Raw genomic sequence first — 16,436 nt, forward strand, 5'->3', positions numbered from 1 at the left:
CTAAACAGCAAAGTGGGTAATTTGGAAAGTAAAGCCCTATTCTGAGCCTGCCTTCACCCTTACTTCACTGAGGTGTAATGAGGAGATAGAAAAGAAGTTGGGTGAGTCAAGAAGAGAAACAAGGGTTGAACTGATCATTAGCTCTCAAGCAAACAAGAGTTAATTGTGGCTTTATCCATTCCAGTTTACTCGGGTGGGCAGAATGTGATTCACAAAAATAAGGAACTTGTTGGTCAGGGGTTAGGGAATGTGCTAACAACAGCTTGGAGACTGGGTGTCTCTGGAGCTGGATAATGGGAACTGGGGCCCCTCCTTCCCAGTAGCAGAGAGGATTGTGTTCATTTGGTATTCACCCAAAGTCAGAACCATCTGACAGCTGTTTGGTGTTTCTTGTGAAATGGACTTGGGCCCTGACCAGATGCTAGTGGACAGATGTTCACAACACAAAAACCTTCATCAAAATAGGCACTAATTGGCACCCTCCTGACAATCTCAACAAATAAGACAGGAATGGGCTGCATCTGCTGTTGACCATCTCAATGCCCAAGCCTGCCTCTCCTGGCTTAGGGAGGAGGCCCTGTTGGGGAACTGAGCTTTCTCCATAGCCAGGGATTTTTGGTTCCAGGGCTTCTTGACATGAAACTCCCAAAAGGTATTGAATATTTGTTTTATATGTATATATGCTTGTATGTATGTACTTAATTGAAACCTTTTAAGAAGGTAGGCCAAGGAAGGATCATTTGGACTTCACCACCCACCTCTCACCAAGGCAAGTCTTAAAATGCAGAATCTTCTCCACAAAGTTGGTTGCTATGCAGTACTTTTTGAACAAATACTTTATACAAATTGTTACCTATTATCTTCATATGAACCCCTCCAAATAAATGTGTGTATTTTATCTGTGATGTAGTTTTGTGGAAATATTTTTGTTAAATGGATTTTAAAAACCTAAAACTGTTTTAAAGTGGATATTTCAGGGGCAAACTGATGCCCCATAAATCATTAGATAGGGCTTGCTCCTACTTGTACAGGATACAATTAAGTTTGATTTCAACAGTTCAACTATCTTTTTAGTGCCTGAGACACTTTTTGAGTAAGCATTCTCTCCTCTTTTTTTTCCTCTCAATTTTGCAAGTTGGGAACAAACTCTAACTCCTGGCTTATTATTAATACTGTTGGAATCCGTTACCCATCTATGTACCGGCAAATAATAATTCTTTCTAAGGCAGGATGTAGTTTTACAATGTATGGTTTAAAACACTTTTACTGATGCTACTGTTTATTACTGTTTATTACAGTAGAAAGCCCTTTCCTACTACAGGGCTCTCTGTGGCCCTCCTCCCATCATTACCCATTGAAGTCTTCTTTTTCCCACTCCTCTCCAGAAATACAGATTTAAGAACGATCCATCCTCCACTACAGATATTTCCAAAACACAATCTGTATTAACCCAGCTAAGGCTGGACACAATTCACCAGTCATTTCTATAATTATTTATTTTAAAAAAATGATAGACGTGGTTGCTATATCATATGGAGTGTGAGAAACTATCTTATCATGGTACTATTCATCCTGGTTGAAAGGATGTTGGTTTTTTCCCCCTAACATCTCACTCAGGATTTCTCTGGACCAGGAATCCACCCCCTCTTTCCCATTCTCTAGTGTGGCTCCTGCCCCTTTGAATGAAAGGCCGCTCTGACTAAAGGAGCTAGAATATGCCCAGCAACCAAGGCCGGGTACTATTGAGTCCATTGTTTGCTCCCAGCACTGTGGAGCCAAATCTCATTTTATAGCACAGTGTGTTCTAGGAATTCCACTTCATCAGTACAACAGACCTTCTCTAATGCCTTCCTATTTTCCCCATTTGCTGCTGTCACAGGCAGCGCCACACAGTCCTGCGGCAGGCAATTATAATTCACTTCTCTCCAAGGCTCTGCTCTCCCCCTTTTGCAAGGGACCACAAGGCATCAGCTGCCATATTAAATAGACTCTAATGACACCAAGTGTGAGCCGCCAGAGCTGTGGTTGTGATGGTGTGTTTAAGATTTAATCCCTTTGAGGGACTGAACCTGGAGTTCAGAGGTGGTTTCACCGAGGTTTATAAGAAATTTCGCTAAGATTATACTTAATGGATTTTCAAGTACTGAAATGTATTTGTGTTTAAAGTGAATATATTAATAAAACTTTCTGAACACAGTCACAAAAAATAGATCTGATAAAAAGTTATGTAATGTATTATTCAAAGTAATATAATGTAGTTGTCTAATAACAATATATGTGCATATGTGCTGTATGTACTCATTTTCCCTCTATAGTTTTCTAAGCAGTTTGCTTTTTTCTAAATGGAGAAGTGTCCTTTGGTGACTCACAGGATTCTGGGGAATGAGCGAATGCTCCCTAGAGCACGGCCAACTCCTCCTGGGCCCTTGTCTGTGCCAGGAGATGCTTTTCTCCTGGAGACAGGATCGCCATCATTAGTAACTTATCCCTACACCCAATCCATAAAAAATTTTACTCTTTAAAATGTTCCAGCATGTTTTGGCAATGGTGGAATGAAAATGTATTCGTTTTTGTCACATCTCGCAACGTTTTGGCAATACTTATGAAATTATTTTCTATTGGATTTGTAAAAGTGCCCCATTAGTAACACTTCCTGTAAGTGTTACTAATAAATAAATAAATAAGCTTTCCCATAGCTGTCCCCTCACCAAAATAGATCGGTTTTGAACCTTCCTGCCGGTAGAGAGGATGTGGCCTGATGCTCCCTCCAAGACGGTGGCTGTCTCACCTTTATACTGCCCGGGCCGCTTAACTAAATTGCTCCATGGCCTCATGTAGCTATGCTGAAGGATGGAGAAGAGCATCCCTTTAATGAACCCAGAGTATTTCATTTATTACCAAAGCATTAGTTGACCCAGAGAATGACCAAGTAATTAGTGTAAAGTTTTGCAGAGCTTTTTTATATGCACCATCTCATTTCATTCCTATAGTCCTCTATGGCACCTGCCTTTACCCTGGCTTGGAAAAATAGAACTTCTCCTCTTGACTAAAAAGATAGTCTGTGTAAAGTTATGTGTTTTATCACTTCACCCAAATATTGTTCTTTGCAATTTTCAACTTAACAAACTAAAACATATTTTAAAAAGTGGTTGACTACAAAATCCTTTTTTAAAATAAATGTGTACATCAGAGGAAGCCTTTAGGCCATAAATACTGTTATTTTATACATTCTAGGACATTTTAAAGAGCAGGATAAAGCCTGCAGCTCACCTTGCAGTGCTCTCCAGGTTAATCAGTGATTCTCTGACTGGTGTCAGTGACATTTGGTGGGTAGTGATTGGCATGCCTGTATTTTCCTTTGTCACCATTTCTTCAGGTTAATGTAGAAAACTGCAGTCAGAATTTACAGACAAAATCCTGTGACTTGCTCTCAGGAGAATCCTTGTGACAAACATCTGGCAGATATGTTTGAAAGTCCTATGATAGCTGTCAGAAAGTTGATGGCTCCTGATACGTTACATTGTCAGTCCAGACACACTACTTCTTTAGTGGGATTATTGATGTTGTTGTAGCACATCTGCGTTTAATTGCAGACAGGAAGCTGAAAGAGAAAGCTTCTTGTGATTACAACCTCTGAGATACCTGTTATATCTGAACTTAACAATCAGGTCAAAACTTAGTGGTGGGTGGGAAGGAAAAGATGTGCATGGGTGAAGAGACTGCATGTCACCGATGACTTGCAGAGAAGCCAGCACCTGGGTTCAAATCCACCACTCTCTAGCTCCTTGGGCCTCAGTTTCCTCCTCTGTAGAATGGAATATTAATAGCATCTGCCTCATAGTGTTGCTGTGAGGATTAAATTAGTCCATATGTATGCATTCCCTTGAGTGCCCGTTACTTCATAAGCACTAGGTGTTTCCTATTTTTATGTTTCCCCCCAAATCTTCTGCTTTGTAAAGGTAAATCTTCTGCTGATAGAGGATGAGCTACAAAGAGAGAGAGAGAGAGAGTGTGTGTGTGTGTATGTGTGTGCGTGTGCTCCAGACTTTCTATCATGCAGGATTGATTCTACACTTTAATTGTAACATGGGCATATTTGACTTTTGTTGCTTACCTTATCCATTTTGACACCTCCCCTACTCTCAAAGCCCCTGCATGTCACTCGCTTCCTCTACTTTTTCCCTTCAGATTATTTCACTCATGTTCTATTTGGTCATGACCTGTACTTGTACCTCATCTAAGTGATGATTTATGAATTCCATAAAGCCACTCATCTTTGAGGCCCCCAAGAACAGAGACTATTCCCTAATGATCCTTTTGTGCAGTGTTAGTTGTTGAATGTGCTAACGGATGCCAATGTTTGAAACTGGTATTGATCTATGACCTCTTTTGACAATGTTAGATTCCTATAGTTTAGAGTGAGAATTTTAGGCATGAGGCTGCTTGAGGGACTGGGTTGCCCAAAACAAACCTGATCTCCAGGGTTGAAGTTTGGGCATCTATGAGTCAATGCCCATCAGGTGATTGTGATGATCAATCAATATTAGGAGCCTCTAATTTAATTAATCATCCTGAAAATAATGTTCCTTATGTGTAAGATTATTAGAAAACCAAGCTTTTCTCTCAGAGTTTTGGTGCAGATCAAATGATGTCCTGTTTTTACAAAGCCTGAAGCCCAGGTAAACCTAAGGCACTGTTATTACTGCAGAGCACCTGGGTGCTGTGGAAGGTCCCCAGGCTACAGGGTGCAGAGATGTCCACTGGGCACATGCTGACAGATCCTTCAAAAAATGATAATTAAAGAAGAATAGATCAACATTTCTGGGAAAATCATCTCTTTTGCCCTCTCATTTGTTCAGTAAATCCAGTTAAAGGCAAAGTTTCCAGTCCTCAGAGCCTACCATGGGATTCCTGTATCATTAGCTATTGTTAACATTAGCACTTTTGGAGTATTATTTCACAGACATGGTTCCAGAACCAAAAGGTGGAGAAATGGTGTCAGATAACCTTAGAGAGGATCATTTTCTTGGTAATCTCTCCTTTCTTAAAATAATCTAGAGGTTGCTGACAATGTGAAATTTGTGACTAACCTTCAGTAGATATGTTGATTTTGCTTTTAAAATAAAAACCAAGGAGGCTTAGAAGTAGTCATAAGACGAAATATTTTGAAAATGAATGACCTAAAATAATCAATGAATATGAATAACATTTATATTTTAACATGACAATGACTGTGATTTAAAGTGCCTCTAAAAGAATTAACTCATTAACCATCAGTCCCTTTCCACTGAAACCCGAAAGCAATTCAGTTTCATATTTTCTGCTTGTACAAGTTTAGGATCCATCACTGACTCAAACATGATCATTTGGATGACCATTTAGAAGGTCCAGGAGCAATGCAACCAGTATTTCTGGGTCACAGCTAATTGAATGTAATGTGTGCTGTGACCAGTCGTACAGGTAGCACTTTGCTAAGAGGTGTTTGTGAAAGTGCATGAGTATTGTTTGTGCATTCCGATTATTGTTTGTATACTACTAAATACTCTGAAAAGTGTTATAATTTGTACATAGTATGAATGATTTGGAGGGGAACACTCCCTTGTGAATTTTGTATAAAGAGTGTACTGCATTCCTGTTGTCACCAGAAAAGTACTGATATGGCATAGTCTGTTAACAGTAATTGGAGATGTACACCTTGTTAGAAGAGAAGAGGGTGATTTCCCACTTATTATAAATAAAATTATTCTTATTTCATGTCTCCTGTGTCTACCTCTGTTTATATTTTGTTTCTCTGGGCAATGTTGGTGGAGATGAAAAGAAAATTAACCTCTATAACCTGTAGTCAGAGGATAGACAACCGTGGGTCCTTGGGGTTTCAGCTTGAGTTACCTCCATACCAACTCCCCATTCTTGTTTCGCCTTCCTAATCCATGAGGGCTTCATGGTAGTCTGGTCTTCTCTAGGAGATAAGCATGATCAAGATCCTCCTGCTTCTAATCTCTCCTCTCCAGGCTTCAGTGCTTCTGTTCTAGTGCTGAGCTCTCCATATGCTATGGGAGGGTTTGGAATGGGGGAACTTATTCCATTATGAATGCTCACCTCTCTGACTCCAAGAGAAATTTCTATTTCTAGATTCAGACTCTCAAATGTAGAGGCTAATAAAGACTTGTAAAGTGTGCTTTTAGTAGGTCCCTGGCAATATTAAAGGAATTTAGCGTGTGATGTTTTTTCCATCTAGTTTTTAAGAGATGATTTATCAGGTCCATTTTGTTGTTTGCTTACAATGATTTTTATTTTTATTTTTCGTTGATTCATCAGAGAGCCTGAAATGTGCTTATTTGGTCTTTCCATCAGCTAGCACTGAGAACCTTTAAATCAGTGGTTTAGAGTACTCTATCTACAAGATCATGCTTTACTTATTGTATACTTCTTTCTAGAAGTAGAAATTGCATACAGAGAAGGCCAGGCCTGTCCTATTATTATTTTAGTTTCCAAGGCAGCATTCATTTAAGCATAGCATTTAAAATGATATTGGATAATGCCATTGGATAAAACCTTTTTGCAGAACAGAATTGTGCAAAGCAATACTGTTTTAAGGTGAATTGAAGCCATCCAGGCAGAGAGAATAAGGTTGTTTTCTTATCTCTTCTGTTGACTTGGTCTAATCTGTGGGCCGTTGTACTTTGGCCTCAATTTTCCCATTGGAAAGGGGATTTTTGGAAACATATCTTAAAACTCTTCAGCTGAAGAAGCTATGTCAATGGAAAATGTATTATTTAAGCACAACACTAACTTTTCCGTGGTATGTAGCATTGTATTTATACACTATAAGTTGAGAAAAGCCTTGAAAGTAACACAAGTACCAAGAAGCCTGTTTTATAATTCCTGACTCCTAGAAACCCTGAGATGTATTCGCAGCCCATAGTCACCTTCCAGAACCCAAGCAGGACCTTGGAACTTCACTCCATATACCACTCCAAAGCAAGTTTTCTGCTCCAGTGTGATGAGAAATGTGATGTTCACTGAAATGCACCATGAGTCTGGAGAACTACTGTTCAGCCACCTGGGGCATGGCATCTAAATGTACAGTATCGAGAATGTGATAGTCTTCTCTGGAAGCAAGAACTAAGGTCCATAAATCAAATCTCAAGTCAAGAAAAGAAAGCCGTCAAGGAAGACGAAGGCACTGTAACTGGCCTGTAGTGTCCAGCTGTATTGATACCACAGAGGTTTGGAGCCAATTCAGGACTGGTCAACCCCAAACTGGGAAATTAAGTTTCAGGGCTGCCAGACATCCCTGTTTGCAGATGTAAATGTAAGTGATATGGTAGGTGGTCTTCAAAATAACCATGGTAGCCAGGAGGTCAGAGTCCCCAGCACAAATGTGAGGCTGGGGATAAGGTTTAGCACTTTTGGAGATGGCATTAATTTGTAGCCCCTAAAAGCACTTTAGCTTCTCTCAAAGTGTAGCTTACATATTGCAAGGATCTGAGTATGATATACCTTAATTAATAGTGCTGATCATGTTCCTTCCTTATTTGCAGAACATTTTATATTCACGGGTGTTGAGTCAGGGGACCATTTGGCTTTTTGTTTGGTTGGTTGGTTGGTTGGTTTTTTTTTTTTTTTTTTTTTTTTTTTTTTTGAGACAGAGTCTCGCTCTGTCACCCAGGCTGGAGTGCAGTGGCCGGATCTCAGCTCACTGCAAGCTCCGCCTCCCGGGTTCACGCCATTCTCCCGAGTAGCTGGGACTACAGGCGCCCGCCACCTCGCCCTGCTAGATTTTTTGTGTTTTTTTTAGTAGAGACGGGGTTTTACCGTGTTAGCCAGGATGGTCTCGAACTCCTGACCTCGTGATCCGCCCGTCTCGGCCTCCCAAAGAGCTGGGATTACGGGCTTGAGCCACTGCGCCTGGCCTGGTTTTTTTTAAGTATCAGATACATAGCAGTTTACATCATTGAATTTTATCCCCTGGTTTAGATCCAAAGACATTATTAGCTAGTCTTAATGCTTGCTTGTTAGTAATACTGTTATGAAATAAAAGCTTCTGTTGCAGAAGCTTTCTTAATAGATAAAACAAAGACCTCTTCTTAATCAGTACATTACTTAGAGAATATTAATGAAATAGTTAAAAAATGAGGGAAAAATGATGAATGCTTTTAAAATATTGCCCTTTTTCACCTTAATAATGTGTCAGGACCACTTATTTTCTGCAATACATGTCTGAAATTTGCTGGCATTTCAAATTCTTAGGAGTTAATTTTCTATGTTTGAATCTTGAAAAATAAACATACAAATGTAGGATGAATACACTCAGAGGGTTTAGTGCATGCTTTGGCTAGGAATTCAATAAAGATGACTTGGAAGGATCAAAGCAAAGATTTCCATAAAATTGAATATTAGATTTTTCAGCAACATCAAAGCTATACCTCTTCAGGACACTTGTACGCATGCCCACAGTACTAGCCAGCATTTATTTAATGCCACTAGAATAAAAAAGATAAATTCTTTTAAGGCTAATAGATTTTTAAAAAAATTTTTAAAGTCCTTTTAGAGCACCAGGAAAAACTGACTCAAAGGCAAACAGCAAACAGAATGACTTAATGGAAATCAGGCAATCAGCCTAAGGAAAAAAAATAGGATTGGAACCTAAAATAAATTCAATATATAACACCTTTCTATTTTGTTCCCTTTCCTTTTTGTTTTTCCATGAGAATCTATATTTATGGAAAAGTCAGTTGATTGCTTATCAGGCTGAAGCTTGTGTTTGCTCAGACTAGCGATAATGAGCAATAAAAAGAGGTGGGAATGGTTAAAGTGAGAGGAGACGGAATCAGGGAAAATGGGTGGGCTCAGTATAGTTTGCAGGCTCTGAGTTTTGGAAGCACTGTAATTCTCCCTTGTGCTGTTACGTTCATTGGAGTGGAGTTAAGATCGGGATCTGTAATGAGTGTGGGGGCTTTCCAGGCAGTGGTCTGCTGGTTGCACAAAAGAGCTCCCAGTAATTACCCAGTTATATCCCTATGGTCAGCTTGACAAGTAATCTAAAGCCTTGCTCCTGAACCAGCAGCATGAGCATCACCCAAAAGCTTATTAGAAATGTAGATGCTCAGGCCAGATGCCAGAGTGCCTGAATATGAATCTGCATTTTAACAAGATCTTCAGGTGATTGGCACACACATTCATATTTGAGAAGCATTGGTTGAAGGAATACATGGACACAAGATGTGAGGAAACATAGAGTATGGGGTGCAGTAGTAGGGTTATCATAGGAAAAGAAGGAACAGACTTTTTAGCTAATGAGCTAACTCATTGAAATCATGTACAGATGTCTGTTAGTAGTTTATCTTTCAGGTTATAAAGCAATCAGAGTGTCTCAGGGAAGTCATAACATGGACCTTTATAAGCCTGTGACTCTGTGCTTGTGACTCTGTGTCATAGGAAGCCAGTACTTCCGTAAGAGCCCCAAGGCCATGTGGGCAAATGGAGCTGAGATAAGAAAGCCTGATAATATGAAGAGTGATCCTAATCTCAGTGGCCTTTGGGATCACTAGGTTTTAGAGCTTTGACTCTGGTAAACAAAGATTCTGCCCTTGGTTTCCAACACATACTTATTATTGAAATAATTTATTATTTTATTGAAGCATCTTGTTTCCAAAATGCTTAATAGCCCTTTAAGAACTATCTTAGCCTCCTAAGATAGCTCTACTGTGTCCCTTGACTTTAAAAGGCAAATGAGGACTTACGCCATTAACCCTGCAGAGTTATGATGAATGGCAGAACTATATAGGGCCACGAAGATGGCAGGATAAAGAGATGCCTGTCTTCAGAGCACCTCTTTTGAATGGCATCTCCAAGTCTTCATCCAAAGACTAGATCAGTTCTTGTCTCCACTTTCCCATTTGGAGTTGCCATTTTTCCATAGCAGCCAAGCCCACTAGGTGGTGTTAAAAATGTCAAATGCTTGTTCCCTGGTGCCACAAATAGCATTCAAACATAAATTTAATTTTCTCAGTAAGGCAATTTTTACTTTCTGCAGAAAGGGTGCTCCTAGCAGATGGAATGATGGTGAGAGCACACCTAAACAAAGGAGGGAAGCAATTTTAAGATGAAGTTTCGCTCTTGTCCCCCAGATTGGAATGCAATGGCACAATCTCGGCTCACTACAACCTCCACCTCCCAGGTTCAAGCAATTCTTTTGACTCAGCCTCCCAAGTAGCTGGGATTACAGGTGCCTGCCACCACGCCTGGCTAATTTTTATATTTTTAGTAGAGACGGGGTTTTACCATGTTGGCCAGGCTGGTCTTGAACTCCTGACCTCAGGTGATCCACCTAGCTCAGCCTCCCAAAATGCTGGGATTACAGGCATGAGCCACCGTGCTCGGCTGAGGGAAGCAATTTTTAATCCCTTACGCAGCTTGTCCCTGCTACTGTGTCCTGTCTCCATTGGCTGGAGCCAGACCGCACAATCTAAGCTAAACCCGACTGGCTATTGGGGTATGAGCCAGAGTGGTGGGGTGAGTAGTTTGACAGGAAGGACAGTTAGGAACAGGTAACTAAAGGTGACTTAGGTCAGAGCAGGTGACTAGGATGAGTCAGGATGGAGCAGGTGACCAGAGGTGACTCAGGTCAATGCTGGTGTCCGGGACAAGTCAGGACAGAGCAGGTGACCGGGAAACAGATGTGAGCTACTGATTAGGACTGGCAGGAAAGTTGTTTACTGAAACTACAAGCAAGAAGGTGAAGAGAACCAAGAAGTTAAACTTTAAAATGGAGAATCAAAGAATAAGAGAACTGAACATACTGACATACTGATTCTTTGAAGAGAAACTTAGGGTTCACTATATTTAACAGTGGTATGTAAATACACTGCTTTCCCCCTGGCATACTTGCCTCTATCAGTGGAGGGTGAGGCTGCCACTTCATCTTTTATGCCAAAGTCTAAAGGCAATAAGTACCAGGTTAGAGAAACATTGACTAGAAATGGTGATATCACAGTAATCACAAATCTGTTCTTGTTCTTGCAACTTTTTGATACAATGATCTCAGTTGGCCAGGCACAATGGCTCATGCCTGTAAAATCCCAGCACTTTAGGAGACTGAGGCAGGAGGATCACAGGAGCTTGAGACCAGCCTGGGCAACATAATGAGACCACCATCTCTAAAAAAAAAAAAAAAAAAAAAAAAAATCAAAAATTTCGCTGGGCATGGTGGCACATGCCTGTCATCTCAGCTACTCGAGAGGCTGAGGTGGGAGGATTGCTTGAACCCAGAATGTCGAGGCTGCAGTGAACCATGATCATGCTACTACACTCTAGTCTAGGTGACAGAATGAGACCGTGTCTCCAAAACAAAAACAAAAAACAAACAAACAAAAAACCTCAGTCCTGTGTGGCAGACAGGAGACCTCTGTAAACCGCACACATGCCGTGGACCCTGCATCCGAGCAGTGCTGTATCCACCAGCCTTAGGAAAGAGGATCAGAAAGGAAATTTCTCAGTGATCCTAGAAACTAACATTGACAAGGAAGGACCACCCATAGTGGAAGTGGTTGGAAGGAGAGCCTTCAAATTCAAGTACCCAGGTTATTTCATTAGAGGCCAAAGATAATTATTTTTTCCTATTTCTACTAGGATGCATTTAATCTGCTTTAGTAATGTCACAGAGAACATTTACTGTCATATAAGCAAAGACCTTGCAAATGTATTTTAACAGCAGTTCAGAAGACTAAAGAACTTAATAGAGAAGTAGAGAAGAGACAGCCTGCAAAGTCTACCGTAAAAGTAAAACGTGCTAGTTTTGGCATCAATTTAACCACATTGGAGACTTGGTCAGGAGCATTGAGGCTTAACCACATTATCAAAACACATCTGCTTGCCTTATCATATTGTCCCATTTACTTTTCTTTTTCTTCTGCCAGCACAAACTTGTGTCAGCATGTGGAAGTGGTATTTCTGCTACCTAATCTGTGTTAAAACAGCCCTGAAGGGTCATGCAGCTAGTTGGATTGTAAACCTTTGGAGAAGATTAAACAGTCATCATGTATTAATCAGTCTTGACCACTCTGTCAATTAAAAGATGAAATTCTTGGCCTTATTTTAAAAGATAACAGGTCTAGATGTTGGAGATAAGCATTGTTTTTATATTAGTATTTCTGTGTTTCCGGAGTAGTGAGAATTATTCTAAGAAGAAAAAAGTATTTTCAGTATCAACTAAACAAGAGAAAAATGGAAGTTTAATACACATCTGCAGTGAACATGAACATAGAAAAATGTGAAAACATGAGCATAGTGGAGTTTGAAGTGGGAGAGAACCTTTTCTGAACTGGGTCACTTTGCTCACAGGCCAGGTAGGAGGGAGCAGGGGAGGAGGTTTTACAGGACCCAAGTGCCTTGTAAGAATTTTCCAAAAACATTAAGTAAAATTTAGTTAGTTGTGAAATAGAAAGGTAGCACTTCTATCTCCTCAAGGAATCCAGTTATAGTCATAACACAGAAAAACCAATCATCCCTCCCATAGTAGTTGAAAGATAAAATTGACATCGTCTTGAAAGAGAAAGCTACTATTTTATGAGCTTAGAAGAAAAAAAATTCTTCAACTTTATGATATGCTATTTGGGCTCTGTGAGTATTCAAATATACCTACATTTACAGAATCTCAGTGTTGCAAATGGAAAATAATGATGCTATCTTCAAAATGACAAAAAAAAAAAAAATCAGAGAAAGGGTTCAAGTGCTGCTGAAGTAGCAGCCTCTGGAATTAAAGGAGGTGATTGCCAGGCTGGAGAAGTGAAGCAAACAGAATAGTCCTGAACAGAAGAGAGCTGCTGCCTCACTTCCTTATGCATTGTGCCATTCAGCCCAGGCACTTACTGTTTCTCTAAGTGTGATGCAGAAACCAGCTTGTGTCAGGGTTTAAGATGATGGTAACCCTCACAGGTTTTCCACGGCTCTACTTTCTGCAAATGGTCAAACTCCACTGTCAAAGAAATCCAGATTCTCTTAGAATCCTAGCAGAGTGTGATATTTGACTTTTTTGGGTTTCTAAATTTTTTTTTTATTTCTTTGATGCAGTAGATGGGCCATGTTACTTTTAAATTCTCTGCAGTCTAAGGTAAATGAGAGGGAAGAAAACAAACATTCTCTGGACCCTGTTAATGAAAGATAAAGGGACAGTGAGGGTCCTTTAAAAAAGGCTATTAAAAATGATAGATGCCTGTAAAAAGTTGGGGAGGGATCTCATGCGAAGAAATAAAGTGCAATAGAGCAATGAAGAGGAAAAAAGGTAACGCTAAATGTCCTTTAAAAGATACTTTATTTTTCAAAGAGGTGTCCAGAATTCTGACTTATATAAACACCAGAATATTGATCAGTTATGGTAGCAGACTTTGGTGCACAATTCCCAGTCCGACACATGATTTGGTTAGCAGGTAACAGCTATAAAGGATGTAAGAAATAATTATCTGATATTTCCTGTGCAAAGTCTTAAAAAAAAGTCTACACCAATTTCTGTATCTCATATGAAGAGGGCATACAAAGAGACTCAATGCCTGATGGCTCCCCAGGCTACTGTCCCAGCAGCAGGGACAGAGTCCTCAGATAACGAGAAGAAAATGAATGGGCACTAGATATGCATTTGCCAAGATATGACATGTGCTTCTGCACATGAGACTTCATTACTGGATAAATTAAGTATCTTAAAGAACTTACGTTCTTTTTCTGCCCTAGATACCCATTCATGGGTAAAATGTTACCGAGTCGCTGTTTGTTTGTTTGTTTGTTTATTTGTTTTGAGATGGAGTCCCACTCTGTTGCTCAGGCCGGTGTGCAGTGGCGTGATCTCAGCTCACTGCAACCTCCACCTCCCAGGTTCCAGTGATTCTCCTGCCTCAGCCTCCTGCGTAGCTGGGATTACAGGCGCACAATGCCCAGCTAATTTTTGTATCTTTAGTAAAGATGGGGTTTCGCCATGTTGGCCAGGCTGGTCTGGATCTCCTGACCTCAGGTGATCAGCCCGCCTCAGCCTCCCAAAGTGCTGGAATTACAGGTGTGAGCCACTGCACCTGGTCTGCTCTAACTATTAATTAGTGTTTGAACTTGTAATTACAATAATGCAAACTTAGTACTAACAGAATGAACTTGTGTGGGTGACCTCTTAGTATAGGAACATGCACAGTGTTTAACACTTTATTATGTCATGTTAGTATGTCGTTGCTTCCTTTCAGAACATAGCTTTCAAGTGTTATTGAATGTTGGTAAACATGAAAAAAGCAAATAAGAATATTGGTGATTCTTACCCCTCTTACCTCTAGCGTTTCTGAAAATTGACACAGTAGGTTGAGATAAAGATGTATGGTGTTCATTTGAATCTGCCATATTTTGAATATAGAATGCACTGGACACATTGATCATCACCCATTAGCATTCTGTGTAGCCAGGCTAGCATGTGGTTCAACTGCTGTGTTCACCGTCTACACCCACACCCATCACTGCTGATCCACATGAATGTTATCAAGCATTTGCAGCCTGAAAAAGACATGATGTAGATTTGACTCCTGTAGTTTCTTCCAAATAGTATCAAGTGGGGCAGAATAATATCCCCTGTAAGTCACTTATGTTGTCATCTTAATATTATCATGATTGTGAATTCTGTTGTCTTGAGATGGATAAAGAACTTTGACATCAGTTCAGTGTTGCTAATGGAAATTATTATTTACACAAGACTTTTCCTGTCTGCGTTCAGCCATGTAGAAATATACTATCATCTTAAGTGCCAAAAGATGCTGATCCGAAGTAGAAATTGTTGGCAGGTATTGGTGCCAGTCAGATGAGAATAAACTGCCAAGGAAGACACTGGAGTGAAAAAAGATAGTTTGGGCCAAGTTTTTTCCCTCTCTCACTCACTCTTGAAATGAGGTATTTAACATGCATATACACAACAGCAGTCTATAGGAAATATGAGGGATGCTTGATTACAAGCAAACAGGGACACATGGGGCCAAACTCTGTCCCCAGCCCCTATCTTGCCATATGATGTTTCTAGTAGAGATTAAAGTGACTTGTGGGAATGATGGAGGGATTCATGCCTTCTAGATTTCACAGTATGAAAGGGACAGGCCTTCCCAGGAGGAACAGCCAGAAACTGAAGCTATAGCCAGAAATCAAGGAATCTTTTGTGAACACCTAAAGCAGGAGTGTATCCAGGTATAGAGACCTCCAAATGGTGGAAGCAATCTACAGGCAGGGGACAGAAAACAGCCTCCATGCTGTGCAAGCATAAGTTTGTACTGACAGCAGAGCTTAGTTTAGTTTGCATTTACCCTAAGTTTTACTCACCTACTTTTAAAGTGGTGTTTGAAGTGATGATTGTGAATCAAAGGCATAATAATGCATACTTTTCCTAATTTAAAATACACTGTTTTACTGCTACAGTAACTACATGCCTTGAAAATAATGAGTATTTGAATCCTATCACATTTTTTGGAAAAAGTATCAGACTGAGCATGTAAAGAGCAATCGTTTATATAACCAACCAGTGGAAGAAAAGGGGTTTTGTAAAAAGCATGCAGTTTAGCACAAGAAAATAAGAAAAAAAGAACTTGCAATGAAAGGAAAACTAACAGAAAACAGTGAGATGAGAAAATTCCCAAGAACGCTTACTCAATAAACTAAAAATTTCCTTTAACCAGACAGAAGCAATATCGTGCATTCTGTATCTCCTGTGAATTGAAGATACACTGGGAAGACAAACTGGCATGACTCATGACTTAAATAATTAAAATTTTATATAAAAACCAAGAGGTTAACAAAAAGTTCAGGCCAGAAGTAAAATAATAATTAAATGTAAAGTACCCGAACTGCAAAGACCCTGAAAACTAGTTTCCACCACTAGTGGAAATGGTGTTAACCATTCTAGTGGTGAAGATCAAGTCGTTGAAGGAAATCCATCAGTTATTATATATATTTTAGTGTGATTTGAAGGGGATTATAGGGGTAAAATTAAAGAAAGGCTAAACACACACACGCAAGCACAGAATTATTAAAATGTATTGCACTAAGGACAAGTTAACCATACTAGAATCTAGGGAGCCATTTCTCAGGAGTACAACCTAAGAAGCAGGATGGAAGCTCTGCACACTGCCCAGTACAGCTGCAGGGGCAAGAGGATTCTTACAAGTCATGACTATCAATGATGTGTTTTGTTCTCAGATTGCAAAACAGGGAAAATGCTTTCATAGCGTGTCACATTACGTGCCTACTCAATAGTCTATAGATCTTTAACAACCTTCGAATTCGGAATATGTGATGTATACTTCAGAAGGAAAGCTACAAAAACAAAAATTACAGAATCAACCCCAGATTGCCTCCAACTTTAGGAAGCAGGACCACTGTCTAAAGCTCGCCCAGATCGTCACAGCTAAAAGCCTGTTGAGAAA

At 39.9% G+C, this 16,436-nt stretch overlaps 1 protein-coding gene and 1 long non-coding RNA gene across 5 annotated transcripts in view; one reads left to right on the forward strand and one right to left on the reverse strand.

Annotated features, from left to right (window-relative positions):
- LOC105500010 (semaphorin 6A) overlaps positions 1-16,436 on the forward strand; it is a 133,040-nt gene that overhangs the window by 18,806 nt on the left and 97,798 nt on the right. The gene's annotated exons all lie outside the window — the stretch shown is intronic.
- Positions 3,464-16,436, reverse strand: part of LOC105500009 (uncharacterized) — a 49,999-nt gene continuing 37,026 nt past the window's right edge. Inside the window, exon 7 of the long non-coding RNA XR_003013823.2 lies at positions 3,464-3,601. This is a non-coding gene — a long non-coding RNA (uncharacterized lncRNA). The remainder of the gene's footprint in view (positions 3,602-16,436) is intronic.

This window comes from Macaca nemestrina, chromosome 6 (assembly GCF_043159975.1).
Source record: "Macaca nemestrina isolate mMacNem1 chromosome 6, mMacNem.hap1, whole genome shotgun sequence".
Taxonomy (NCBI): Eukaryota; Metazoa; Chordata; class Mammalia; order Primates; family Cercopithecidae; genus Macaca; species Macaca nemestrina.